Source organism: Indicator indicator, chromosome Z (genome assembly GCF_027791375.1).
Source record: "Indicator indicator isolate 239-I01 chromosome Z, UM_Iind_1.1, whole genome shotgun sequence".
NCBI lineage: Eukaryota > Metazoa > Chordata > Aves > Piciformes > Indicatoridae > Indicator > Indicator indicator.
Genome location: NC_072053.1, coordinates 34,333,649 through 34,346,215, shown reverse-complemented (window position 1 = coordinate 34,346,215; position 12,567 = coordinate 34,333,649).

Below are 12,567 nucleotides of genomic sequence, written 5' to 3'. Positions count from 1 at the left end.
GTGTACACTGTCTGCTCATGTCCAGCTTCTCATCCATCAGCATCTCGAAGTCCTTTTCCACAGGGCTGCTTTCTATCACCTCATCTCCCAGCAAAGATTGTTCCGGCCCAGGTGCAGGACCCTGCACCTCCTCTTCTTGAATCTCATGAGGTTCACCTGTGCTCACCTCTCCGTTTTGTCCAGGTCCCTCGGGCATATCAACAGCACCACTCAGCTTGGTGTCATCTGCAGACTTGTTGATGGTGCACCTGATCCTGCTGTCTATATCATTGATAAAAATATTAAACAATACTGGTCCCAGTATGGACCCTTGAGGGACATCACTTGTCACCGATCTTCACCCGGGCCTTGAGCAATTGAGCACTCCTCTCTGGATGCGACCATCCAGCCAATTCTTTATCCACTGAACATTCCACCCATCAGATCTGTGAAAAAAAGTGAAAGAAGTAGAAAAGGAAGAAGGCTCTCACTAGTTTATCATGAGACACTAGAAGAAGGCTGGGAATTTAGTATAGTTTTTAATCAAAAGGGAAGTGTCATGGGAGGAATTGTGCAATGAGATGTGCTCTGGCAGCCTTGGAAAGGGCCTGCAGGGACAGAGGTAGTGAGTGTCCTCACAAATCGTGTGCTCCTGTCCTGGTGCTCTGGGTAGGCCCAAGACCATTAGGTACCCACCTGAGCCATATAATTAGATGAGAGTAGGAGATGGGTATACTTGATCCTAAGGGGGTGGGGGGTTGGGAAATTCCATCACTGAATTGCCACGGTCCAATCTAGCAATGTATTTCCATTTTCAGTGTGCACTGCCTGAACTGGGTCACCAAAATAATAAAAGGCAAGTCTGTAATTAAGTATGTTGCCTGAACACTATATGGGCCACATGCAGGTAAATGGATTTCATATGTCATGTCTGTTCCACTATTCAAGAGAAATCTTCCCTCTCAGAACAACAGAATAAAGCCAGTTCCTTGAAAATATTTCATTATTTCATCATTCATTCCAATCAAGTTACTGGGAAGCAGATAACTAAATATCTGAAGGAGTATGATTTAGGTCATTAAAAAATGACTGTAAAGTCCAGCATTACCACTGAGAAATATGCTGGAGTGTAGATTACATGAGCACCCTGTAGTGAGGATTTTTCTTTCACGTTTCAATCTGCACAGTTTGAAATAAAATGTCACTCAACTTTACATAATAAGTTAAAACAAAAATTATAACTGATGAGCCATAATGACTTAGAAGATTAACGAGGGAACAGTTCTTTTCTACATGTACCATGGTTAAAAATATTACTATGTTAGTTCATACTGTGTTATTAAATAAAATGGTTTTCAAATTCCTACTCCCTCTCTGTATGAAACTACTGAAATGTCACCAAAAGACACTGGTATTAGGCCATATCCTTTGCTCCCTTTTCATACAAATTCCCTCTTGAAGTAATGAATAAGGTTAAGTCAGGAGTGGGCCCCATCTTCTCTGGCTTTGATCTCATAATCCTTGCATCATCTACTGCTGGAAACTTTAAAGTGTTGCTCTTAAGGCTAATTTTGTGGCAGAAGAGTCTGGATGGTGTAGCATAGTGTGTTTGAGTGCCAGCTAACCAGCTGTGTCATTTGTTCTGTTGCTGTGCTGGCTTTCCTAGCCTCTCAAAAGAAACTTGCTTGGTGGTTTTCCAGAGAAAGTGCAGGCAGATGCCAGTTCTGGGCTGCAGGGAAAGTTAGGCAAGAGCTACAATCTTCTGAATAGTGCACAAATGATTCCCAAGAGCCTGTTCTCTTAACACTGTTCACTTCATGAAGAGAAGGGGAAAAACAGAGCACAAAACCAGTTAAGATGGGTGACCTCAGAATCATACTCCTCCTCCTTTCTAATTTTCTTTTTAGGATAGGACAGTGTGTTGATACCAGCACCAGATCAGGTTATCTTTTCTTTCAATACTGTTTTCTTGAGTCTCCGTGGTGTCCTGGTTGAAGGTTTTCAGTTCTTTCTAAATAGTTCTTCTTCTTTCCTCCTATACATTCTTCCTACAAGTCTATTTCTTCAGAAATAAATTGTAAGCCAGAAAACATTGCCCAACCATTTCTATAGCAAGCTTCCACACAAGGTACTGCAAGTCCTTATAAAGGTAGATGCTCTCATGTGACAGAATCTGGCTATTCTAGGGCTCAATTCACCTCACTATTTGAAAATGTTTAAAACCATCTTGAAATTTGTCTGGCTGTAACACCAATCACAGAGCTTATGATGCGTCTTCTTCTGCCAGATTTCAATAGCTAATCCATTCAGTTGAGTTAGGACACTGAGCAACTAAATTGTTGTACATCTGTGTACTTTCCTGTACTTTCTTTTTTTGTTGTTGTTGTTGTTCTTTCCCAGATATATTTTTGCTCTCCACCTTAGCAGCTGAACTCTCCTTCCTTGCCTCTTTACCATGAGCTCATTCATCTGTTTATACCTTCATTTTAGTTCACAGACTTGGGAGAGCACAGGCCTTGTATAGTCTCACCTCATCTTGCTACTCATCTACAGTTAAATAAGGAATCAGAGGATAGGGTCCACCAGACAACATGTGACATTTTGTGAGAGGATTGTACTTAAGGGAGTCCATATAAGTAAAAGCTGAACTTCTGAAATGATGGAAATACAGGCTCTGAGGATTGCTGAGCCAAGCTGATAAGGGTTAAAGCTCGTATCTCAATGAACACAAGTTTCTAAAAACATTGATCAGCCTCTTTAGTAGAGTCTTCCACGTCCTGAATTTACTAGAAGATAATATGGTTCCTGTTTCAGGTGTGGGAACTCAGCCATAGTGAAGTGAAATCAAGTTCAGATTATGTTGCCTACATTAAAACTATCAAGAAACATTTGTGGATGCTTCTGTTCTGAGTCAGATGGTTTCCACATTTTATTGTGCAGCATAGAGCCTAAGAGACAAAAAGCTCAGTTATTTCTGTTCACAGACTTATGCTGCTTCTTTGCAAAAAATCATCAGATAGGCAGCCTTAGCCTGACTGAAAGAATTATAGGACAAAAAACACATGTTCCTGTCCTGGGGCTACTCACAGCTCATGTCACTTGTTGTGATGGAATGGGGAAATATTGGGCCCATAGCTCCTCTCCTGCCTCTGAAGTCCTTCAAAACAGATGGAGGAATGGTGCTCTTGGGTAGATCCAGATGAGGTGATGCTGTGGTCCAGCAACTTTGACCTTGTCTAGCACTCTGGCAGTCTTATACCAGGAAATCTCGGGGGTATAAGATAGGGAAAGAGTAGAGGTGAGAGGGAATTGGAAAGGACTCACTCAGTTAAGAGCTTAAAAAGGGAGCTCTTTGTTCAATCTCTTGCTCTTCTCTGCTAGAGACATATTTAGCAGTTAGACCTATTTCCCATCAAGAGCTACCAAAGCTATAAATATTAGTGAACCTTTCCAGAATAAAGGTAACTTCCATCTTAAATGAACACATTTTGGGGTGGTTTGGCATGGTACACTTTAGGTCTACTTTTACAAGTGCTGAGCACTACCCACCAAAGCAGGGCTGCCCACAGCTGTTGGTGCATAGTGCCTCTGGAAAATATATCTCAAGGGGATTCTGAACAGCCAAAACTCAGGAACAGCTTTTAAAGTGTGCAGGCTTCCAAAGCAGCTGAAGCAACTCTTCCACTAAATAGCCAACTTGCAATACTGCCAGTCAAGCTTTCTCCAGCAGCGGATTTTAAAATCATTTTATTGCTGAACAATTGTATTCATTGCCATTTCTATCAGTGTTGCCTCTTGGAACAAGCATCTCCTTTTTTGTTGTAGCAGTAGTTACGCTTGCTTAGCTGGATCAGTTCTGAATCCAATTGAGAACTCAAAAGAAGCACAGAAAAAAGATGAGGGAAATTCTTCTTTCTCTTCCACATACCAGTCAAGGAATATACACATGGATATGCTTCTGGATATCTGATATCTGAGCATTATTTGCAGTTGATGGCACAGATTTTTTTCTTTCTTTCTTTTTTTTTTTTTTTTTAATTTCAGTGGGTCTAGAACTCCATTCACGTTCTTTATAGAGTCAAGGAAAACTCTGCATCCACCCTTGTGGAAAGAGCTTTACCACATTGTGCAAGGTATAAGAATACTCAAATCAGCCCAGCAAGGCAAGAAATGGAAAGGAGAGCCTTTCCAGGGCAGCAGTGTGGTTTTGAGGCCAAGCATCAGCGTGTGTTGGCACCCAGCTCAGCCTTCACACTGCACCAATGTATTGCCACAGTTGACACCAATGCTTCCATCACTTGCAATCCATGTTCCATGGCAGCCTTTGAGTGAGATATGAACACACTGTTAAATGGATAACCCTTTTGCATTCTCATCTCTGATTTAGAAATTATTTTTGTGATTAAAACAGCTGTTAAACAAAATAGAGCTATTAGATTTGTGATTTATGCCCTCTCATGTCATACTTTTTGATAATGTCTCAGGCTGCTGCTCCTCTCTCCCTGTATCTGTAAGCACTGGGGGCTGTTTTCCGTTGTCTCAGGCAGCCAAGAGGTACCAACAACTAAGCAAATACAAAATGACAAATACATAAAGCTTGTGGCTCCATGTAGACAGACATCTCCACCTTTGCCAGACGGCTCAGCTCCTCTTGTCATCTCCCAAGTTAGACAAAGAGCCTGTCAAAGCCAAACAGATTGGTACATTCAACAGAAGCCCCTCTGACCCACTCTCTTCTCCCGTGAGGCGTCAGCTCCTCTCAGCTTTTACATCATTAGCACTCTCAGGGCACAGAGGGGGTCATTTCTAATTTGTGAATGCCCTTGAACCACAAGCTGGGATTTTTAATTTGTTTACCTTGCATATTAAACAGTATTTTGAAAGGTATTGTCAATAAATCCTCTATGAATAGGGATCTTTATTCCAGACCTAGCTGAAACTTTTTCAATTTGATTAGATGAGATTAAAAAGATTCCGTGAGGCCAATCTCAGTCACCAAACACAGTGTGATCACTGAAATCCCTGGAGGGCTGAGGATAAACCTCTGGCTTCATAAATGAGGAAAGCACACTGCTTTCTGAAGGAGAAGTAAAACTAAGCTGCTACATCAGATCCAGAAGTAGGCACTCAACTTACAGGGTTGTGGCAGTTATAAATGTCTCCTGGGAGAAGCTCTGCATAATAGAGCAAGGGGGTAATGTCACCCTGCCCAGGGTACCCTTGGAATTTCCTAGATCTACACTATGAATCCCCCACATAAAAGGAACCAACAGGGAAATCACAACTCATTTATCAGCTTAACCTTCCCTCAGAGTTCCATGTTATGTGGGCAAGTATAGCCCTCAACCCACTTGCTTCTTCAACGAGTTCATATCCTCATTAAATCTTGTTTGCATGTTTGTCCCACTTGTTTTTCTCCAGGAAGAAGGAGGAGGTTCTACCTACTTCTCAGCTTTTTAATTCCCAAAATACAAAAGTATTAAGGTACTTGTTTCTATATGTTTGAATGTAAATGCATGGCAGCAGATCAGTAGTGCCTGCGCTGTCTCCTCCTACCTGCCTGATAACATGGTGTTGCAGGACTATTGAGCTTGCAGCACTAGTGTGACATATAGACCCATGTGGAACTCAGCAGTTTGGGTCCATAGGTTTTGTTCTAACCTTCAAGCTCCTGAGAGGTTTGCTCACACACAGAGAAGCCTAGATCTGAGTTTCAGGACATTTTAGCTACTAAGTAAACTGTCATCATCAATTTCTCATGGAAACTATGGCAAAGCTACCAAACACTAATAATGTGTTTGAATGGTTATTTGAAAGAGGGCAAATCAAAACTGTCTCATGTTTTCTCCTTTTCTTTCAAATTCATGCAAAATGGTGTCTCATTTCTCAACTGTGTGGAAATTAGAGCAAGTATCTATGGACTGAAGAGATCCCCATTGAACACAGATGAGTTTATAATAAACTGGCTTTGTGGTCCTTCTGATCTGCTACTTCTACACTGTTACATCTCAGTAAACTTCACTGGATGCTTCACAGGAAGCTGCCACAAGAAGAGGGGGGAGGGGGGCGGAATTGCACAAACTACTTCGCATCCAGTTATGACTTGACCTTCTCCAGGGTAAGGGGTAAGCTGCCTTTGAAATAACTATCTTTAGAGATTATCTTACATCCTGAAACATGAAGGATTTTCTATAACATAGCACAGGGAAAGAACAGTGTGTTGTCAAAATAAAGAGAAAATGAGCAAATGCTATCAATCTGAGGGACTACAAGCTCAAAAGACAGCTTCCATTTTCAAGGAGTGGCCACTCTCACACTCTCACAGGCAGCTATAGGCATGGAGATAATCACTGCCTTGGAGGTAATTCCCCTCTTCCTTGTCATGAGCAACTGCTGCAGTGGTCACAGCTCCCCCTCCTATCTGCTCCAGTCTGCAGTACCCATGTCTTCCAGGTAGGACTGCTCCACCATGAAGAAGAGAGAGTTTCATCAAGCTGTCTGGCCACTGAGGGTAGCAGAGATATGGACAGAAAAACAAAGAAAAAAAGTCAGAAGACCACAAAGCACAGCCTCTGTTTGCAGTATGTCTCAGCATTTATCTTCTGAGATGGATCTTGGTTTGTTCTCTTCACCAGTGTTTCCTTTTCTGTGTTCAGGGCCATGAGGCTGGGTACAGGGGTCATGTCCTACCTGTAGACATTGTGCACATGGATTCCGATGATGTCTCCACTATCCAACGGAGAGTCAACAAGTACAAACAATCCTGTACTGTATGGGAGGGGAAGTTCAGACTGGATATCAGGAAGAGTTTCTTTACTGAAAGGATTATCAGGCATTGGAATGGCTTGCCCAGTGTGATGGTGGAGTCCCCATCCCTGGAGGTATTTAACAGTCTTGCAAACATTGTGCTTAGGGATATGGTTTAGTCAAGGGCTTTTCAGTGTTTGGTTAATGATTGGACTCAATGATCTTGAAGGTCTTTTCCAATTTACGTAATTCTGTGATTCTTTGATTTCTATGTATATCTAATGCAGGGGCACAAGCAATGCCACAGGACCACTGTGATGAGGTGTAATGGGAGCAGCATGGCAAGGGCCCCACCTAGGACCCTCCTGCACAGTGGTGTGCTGGAGTGAATAGTGTAGCCACACCATCAGGGACAGCCAGCTTGATAGACTGGGTCCCATGAAAATGAGAGGAAGAGGCCAGAAGAGCCCCTTAGACAATGAATTATCTAAATCAGGCTCTAAGATGTAGCACTGATTGAAAAGCTTGTTCAAATTGCTTTCACTGCAATTCATAAACTCTTCATGTAAATTCATATGTTAGGATGAGCACAAAAATTAGAAAGCTGAAATAAGATTGCTTTAATTTAAATAAGAGACATGGTTGTGAATATTAGGCTTTTACACTGTTAGCAGTAACCCATCAGATGTTAACAAAATCTGATATGCAACAGTTTTACATATCCCCTTGTGGGAGAAAGATCAACTTGCAAACCTCTTTATAAATCAGCCACACTGCTAGAGTTAGACTACTGTATCTAAATGGCTTTTAGATATGCTTCCTGTTTTAAGCTACCATATTTACAAACGAAAGCTTTTTCAAACCACGTCTTTTAATATAATTTGCATATTTAGTAATACATTGATTAACATTAAACACGGATTATTGCAATTTATTTCAGAAACAGATGGGATGCATTAAGTGAAAAGCCAGAGCGTTTAAACAGAGCACACTCCCAGGCTGACTCCTGATGAATGATGAATACAAAAACTTTATCAACTAACAAGGAAAGGGAAGGAGGAAAGGACAATTACTGCTGTCTCCTTTTCAAGCAGTTCCCTCGCTTGAGAGTCTACGCAACTGTCATTAAGGAGAGCTTAAATCGAATAATGCCACTCAGAGATAGCACGGCTTTACCGAAAGCTGTGGCACAGAGAAAACGAAAACCCTGAACCTGAGTCTCAGCCGAAAAGAGTAAAAACCCGCCCCAGGCGCCCGAGTCTCGTCTCGGGTTTCCGGCTCGTCTCCCGGTGCCACCAGGTGGCAGCCGCCCACAGCGCACGTTTTCCCAGCGCCTTTGTGGGGTTTCCACTTGCCCCGGGAAACTTTCCGGCCCCGCCGAAAACTCCGTCGGGTTTCCCTCGCCTCGCACCACCTGGTTTTCACATACACTGCCTTTAGTTGGCAACTGCTGGTACAATAGGTTGTGGGGCTCTTCTGTGGCCAAGTACATAGATGGTACATACTTTTACGTATATATGTATATGTGTGTGTGTGCATGTGTGTGTGTATATATATGTATCTATCTCTCTGTGTATATATATATGTATGATATATGCCTACATATATTATGTGTACCTATATAATTTTGACACAAAAATAAGACATACATAACCTGTACCAAACGATCTATGAATCAGCCACATGTACATGGATGTGCATGTTTTTTCATAGCAAAATAAGCATTTAGGGCAAGAATGGAATGTAAATGTGTTATTCGTGATTACAAATATTCTCCCTGAAGGCAAATCTTTCTTTCCTGAAATCACGTTGGCAAGTCTTTCACATTTAGTTAGGAAAGTGCATTTAAATACTTTCAGGAAAGGAACAGGCAATCTCATGAAAGGTAGGTTAATTGATGATTTTTGAATATAAGTGTTCAACATCTGGCTGAGCCATGGAAGTATATTACAATAGGGGTTACTGCTGTTTGTGCCCTCCTTCTTACACTCCTTCTTTAAGAAACTGCTGGGCACTGATTAACCTGTAGCCTGACCCAGTGCATTGTTTTGTATCTTATTTAAATTAACTTTCTGTGTAATTAATGATGCAGCCAATTAGTCTGACAAAGGCTGAAATACCATAGCTAAAATAAGATTTGGCAATTCAATAGACCGTTTTAAGTAGATTACATAAATATTATTTCTATAATACCCCTTCTGATCCCTTCCCTTTGTTTTACACATTTCACATTTCTAACAGGAATGGGCCTTCCCAAAGCAGAAGGTGGAGATCTCAAAGGGGCAGCAGTTCTCCCTTCCCTCTTCTGGTCATTTTATTTCCAAGGGGGCTTCGTTCTCCTGTCTCAAAGTTGCACACAAGCTTTACAATTTAGGATAATGAAGGAAAGAAAACCATCCTGCTCTCGCACACATCCTGTATGCCACGCACGTAGACACACAGGCAGCATATCTGTATGTGTCGAACTTTTACCTGTAGAACATAAGTGACTGTAGAACTGGGCAGAAAAAGACTCTGCTCATCAGACCACTTAGCTCATTCTGAGTGAATGCGAAGGGCTCACCTTGAGCAAACCTGGTAGAAGAGACCTGGGAAAGGGAAGGTGTTTTTCTCTGGAATTGATCTGCTCCAAAATTTCTCCAAAGAGAAGGAGTAAAGTCAGTGTAATGACACTGCGGTTTAGCTCCTAAATCCCTACGTTTCCCCACAAGCTCTTTGTGAATCCCAGAGGAACATGTGGAAAGCCAGGGCACTCCAAAAAGAAATCTGTGTGCTTAGGTCCATAAGGGGTCAACCCACCATCCCTGCAGTCAGGCGTCCATCAAAAGACACCTCAAGTTGCAGTCCCTAGCGCTGAGCAGGTGGATCAGCCACTAGTGGCCACAGGGGAAGGACATATCTCCTTTTTCCCCTCCATGTCTTTTCTTCCTTCTCTGTCCTCTTGACTTGACAACTCCTGTAAAAATAAATGGTTTACAATGCTGCCTTCTGTGGAGGAAAGAGAGAGGGCTATGTATAACACAGGCACCTCCTGGACAGCCCCAGTGAGATCAACCCATACATGTCAGAAGCAGTGTGGAGGTTTATACGCAGTACTGACAGGCACTCAATTCCCCTCCTGCAGCCTTACTGAGAGAAGGCACACTACTCAGTTGGTTCAGATCCTACAGTTCAATCTCCCTTTCAGCACAGGCAGTAGACTGCCTTGATTTACCTAAACCTCTTAATCTCCCAACCTGCTATGTTCCCCTCATTTAGCTTTGTGCTGGTATCAAGAGTATGTGACTCTGGACATAGCTTTGGGTTACGATCTTAGGAAAATTGCTGTCCACAACTGTATCTTCACTTAAATCTCTTTCAGATTAATCAATCACTTAATTATACTTGGGTAAATTTCTTAATATTCAACAGAGAAAATTGTTCTAAATAGGCAGCATTTATTTAAGGGGAAAGAACACAGAAAATTTGTTCATGAGCTTTTTAAAACACAGGAGTTCTCCCAAAACTCATAGAGAAATTATTTGTTAACATTTTGGGTAGCTGTGGCACAAAGCCAGTATTTCAGTTACACTATAGAAACACCCCAAAATTACCAATACCTCCTTTCCCCATCTTCAAAGTTTTATTAAATACTCAAAAAGTATTTAAAAGGTCAGTTACCCATTTCACTGCTATCAGGGGATTACTCTAACATGATGTGTTTGTCTCCTATTGTGAGTAGTGAAAATCCCCCTGTATCCAGCGTGTTTTGTTTGGATTGAGATGGCATGCAGCTGATGGCTGTGACCTTCATGGTGGCTTAGATCCCTGGCTGGCACTGATTTTTGATTTAGTGCCGATCTGCTGCGCTTGTCACAGGCTGCAAGGTGCTTTCCATGCACTAATGGAACAGCTCAAGGGCAGAGGGGCCCTGTAAATGTCTATCTTTCACCAACACTGCGCTAAATAGAGAGCTGAGTTTTCTACATGTGAATGACAGATCCCGAGATTACATACAGAAGTGAATTGGGAGTTCTTTCACCTGGGCTGATGCTCAACCATAAATAAATGTCACTGCAAAATGGGAAGTTTTTATTATTCTGAGTGGTAATGAATATAAGTGTTAAACTGTATGCTTAGTAATTGCCTATGTATCAACATCTGATGGCAGGAGCTAGCCGTATACAGACCGCATGCCCTGTAAGCAGTTGTGTGTTTCCTTTGAATCCTAAAGGATTTCCACGAGACTTCAGTTTAACTTTAACTGCATTTAAAAATCCTGTTCCTTAATGATGTATTCAGCTGAAAATTAATTCACCCTAAGCTCTTACTAGCAGGAAATCAGCACACCGAACTGCAAATGGCAAAGGCTTCCAGGTTAACCCTTTGCTTATTCACCAATGTTAAGAATGGATGAAGGGCCAAGACAATGGTGTCTACATAGGGAAAATCTCCTGTTAGGCTTGAGAAAAGTTTCTTCCACCTGCAAATGCAGGGAGAGGCTGTTAGGTTTGCCTCAACAGTACAGGGAGCAACACAGTACAGTTTAGTGTCATATTAATCTTACCACTCGTTTTTAATAAAACAGGTCTTCACAGAATAAACATATTCCTTGCACTCAGAATATCATATTGACCTGATTTGAAATTTCCATGTATTAGATGCAAGATGGAATATTCAGACAGCACAAACAAATGGGATAATAAATATATGCCCTTCTAGTATAATGAATCAGATCATACTATCAGCTTCTACCTAGAACTCCTGAATGAAAGCAAAATGAAAAAGAGCTCTGCATGGGCTTGGAGAAGAATGACGAATTCTACTTATAAGCCAGAACCAGGACCATCTTTATTAGCTGGTTTTCTCTGTCTTTATTATTGAAAAATAATCTGTTTATAAACTACTTAACTGCTTTTTAAAGTTGCTGGTTTAATGATTAAGGTTGCCATCACTAATTTCTAAGGAAAGAGACTGTTTCCTCCTCATTTTGCCTCTTGACTACAAAGTGCTTTCTCAAGGCTACTCAAAACTATGCTTTTCTGTGTCCATTGCCCCACAGAGAAGCAGTGGGCAATTGAAACCTGGAATCACTCCGGCCTTGAAGCAATGCTTAGTACCAGTTTTGCTGACTTCAATCTGGATACTGAGTGGAGATACATTAAGACAATTTTTTAACTAAAAGGACACCGGTAATCTGTGGTAAAAGGAAATTATTCAACCCAGTTTTCAACCCACTTTTCCTGTTTATGGAAAGAAGAAAAAAATTAAATTGAATTAACATATTCTGAGTATATAAATTATTAAATCAACTAGGAATTTTTATGGAAAAGGTAGAGGGACCGACAACCACTATGAAATTTTGTAATGCAAGGGGTTTAAAGTAATTTTCCCCAATCCCTTTGTTTCCATCAATAATGAGTACTCCATGAGTTCTGTCTGTAGGAAAAGATCTACAGGAAAGGATCTGTAGTCATCTCATTTGTCCCATGAAAGTGTTTTCACTGGGTTTGACAGGCAAATGCCAAGCAGAATCAAGATTGAAGCCTCAGTTTCCACATATGTGATAGAAAAGTACTTTTTCTAAGGGTGTTGTTTGGCTAATTAATTAGCATTACCAGACTGTAAGAAGACTCTTCCATGGACAAAAGAGTGAGAGAGTGAACAATCCCACCTGAGGATGAGCTCTGTGCTCAGCTTCAGCTTCAGCCTTGGCTCAGACAAAGATGATTTGGAGGGATGAAGGTGGCACAGTACAGCTTTGGGCTGTGGAGGACTGGGGTTTCCCTCCAGCACCTGCTGCTGCTTGTAGTTCATTGCCTGGAGTTCATGCTTGCATTGTGGTTGTTTGGAAGACCTTGA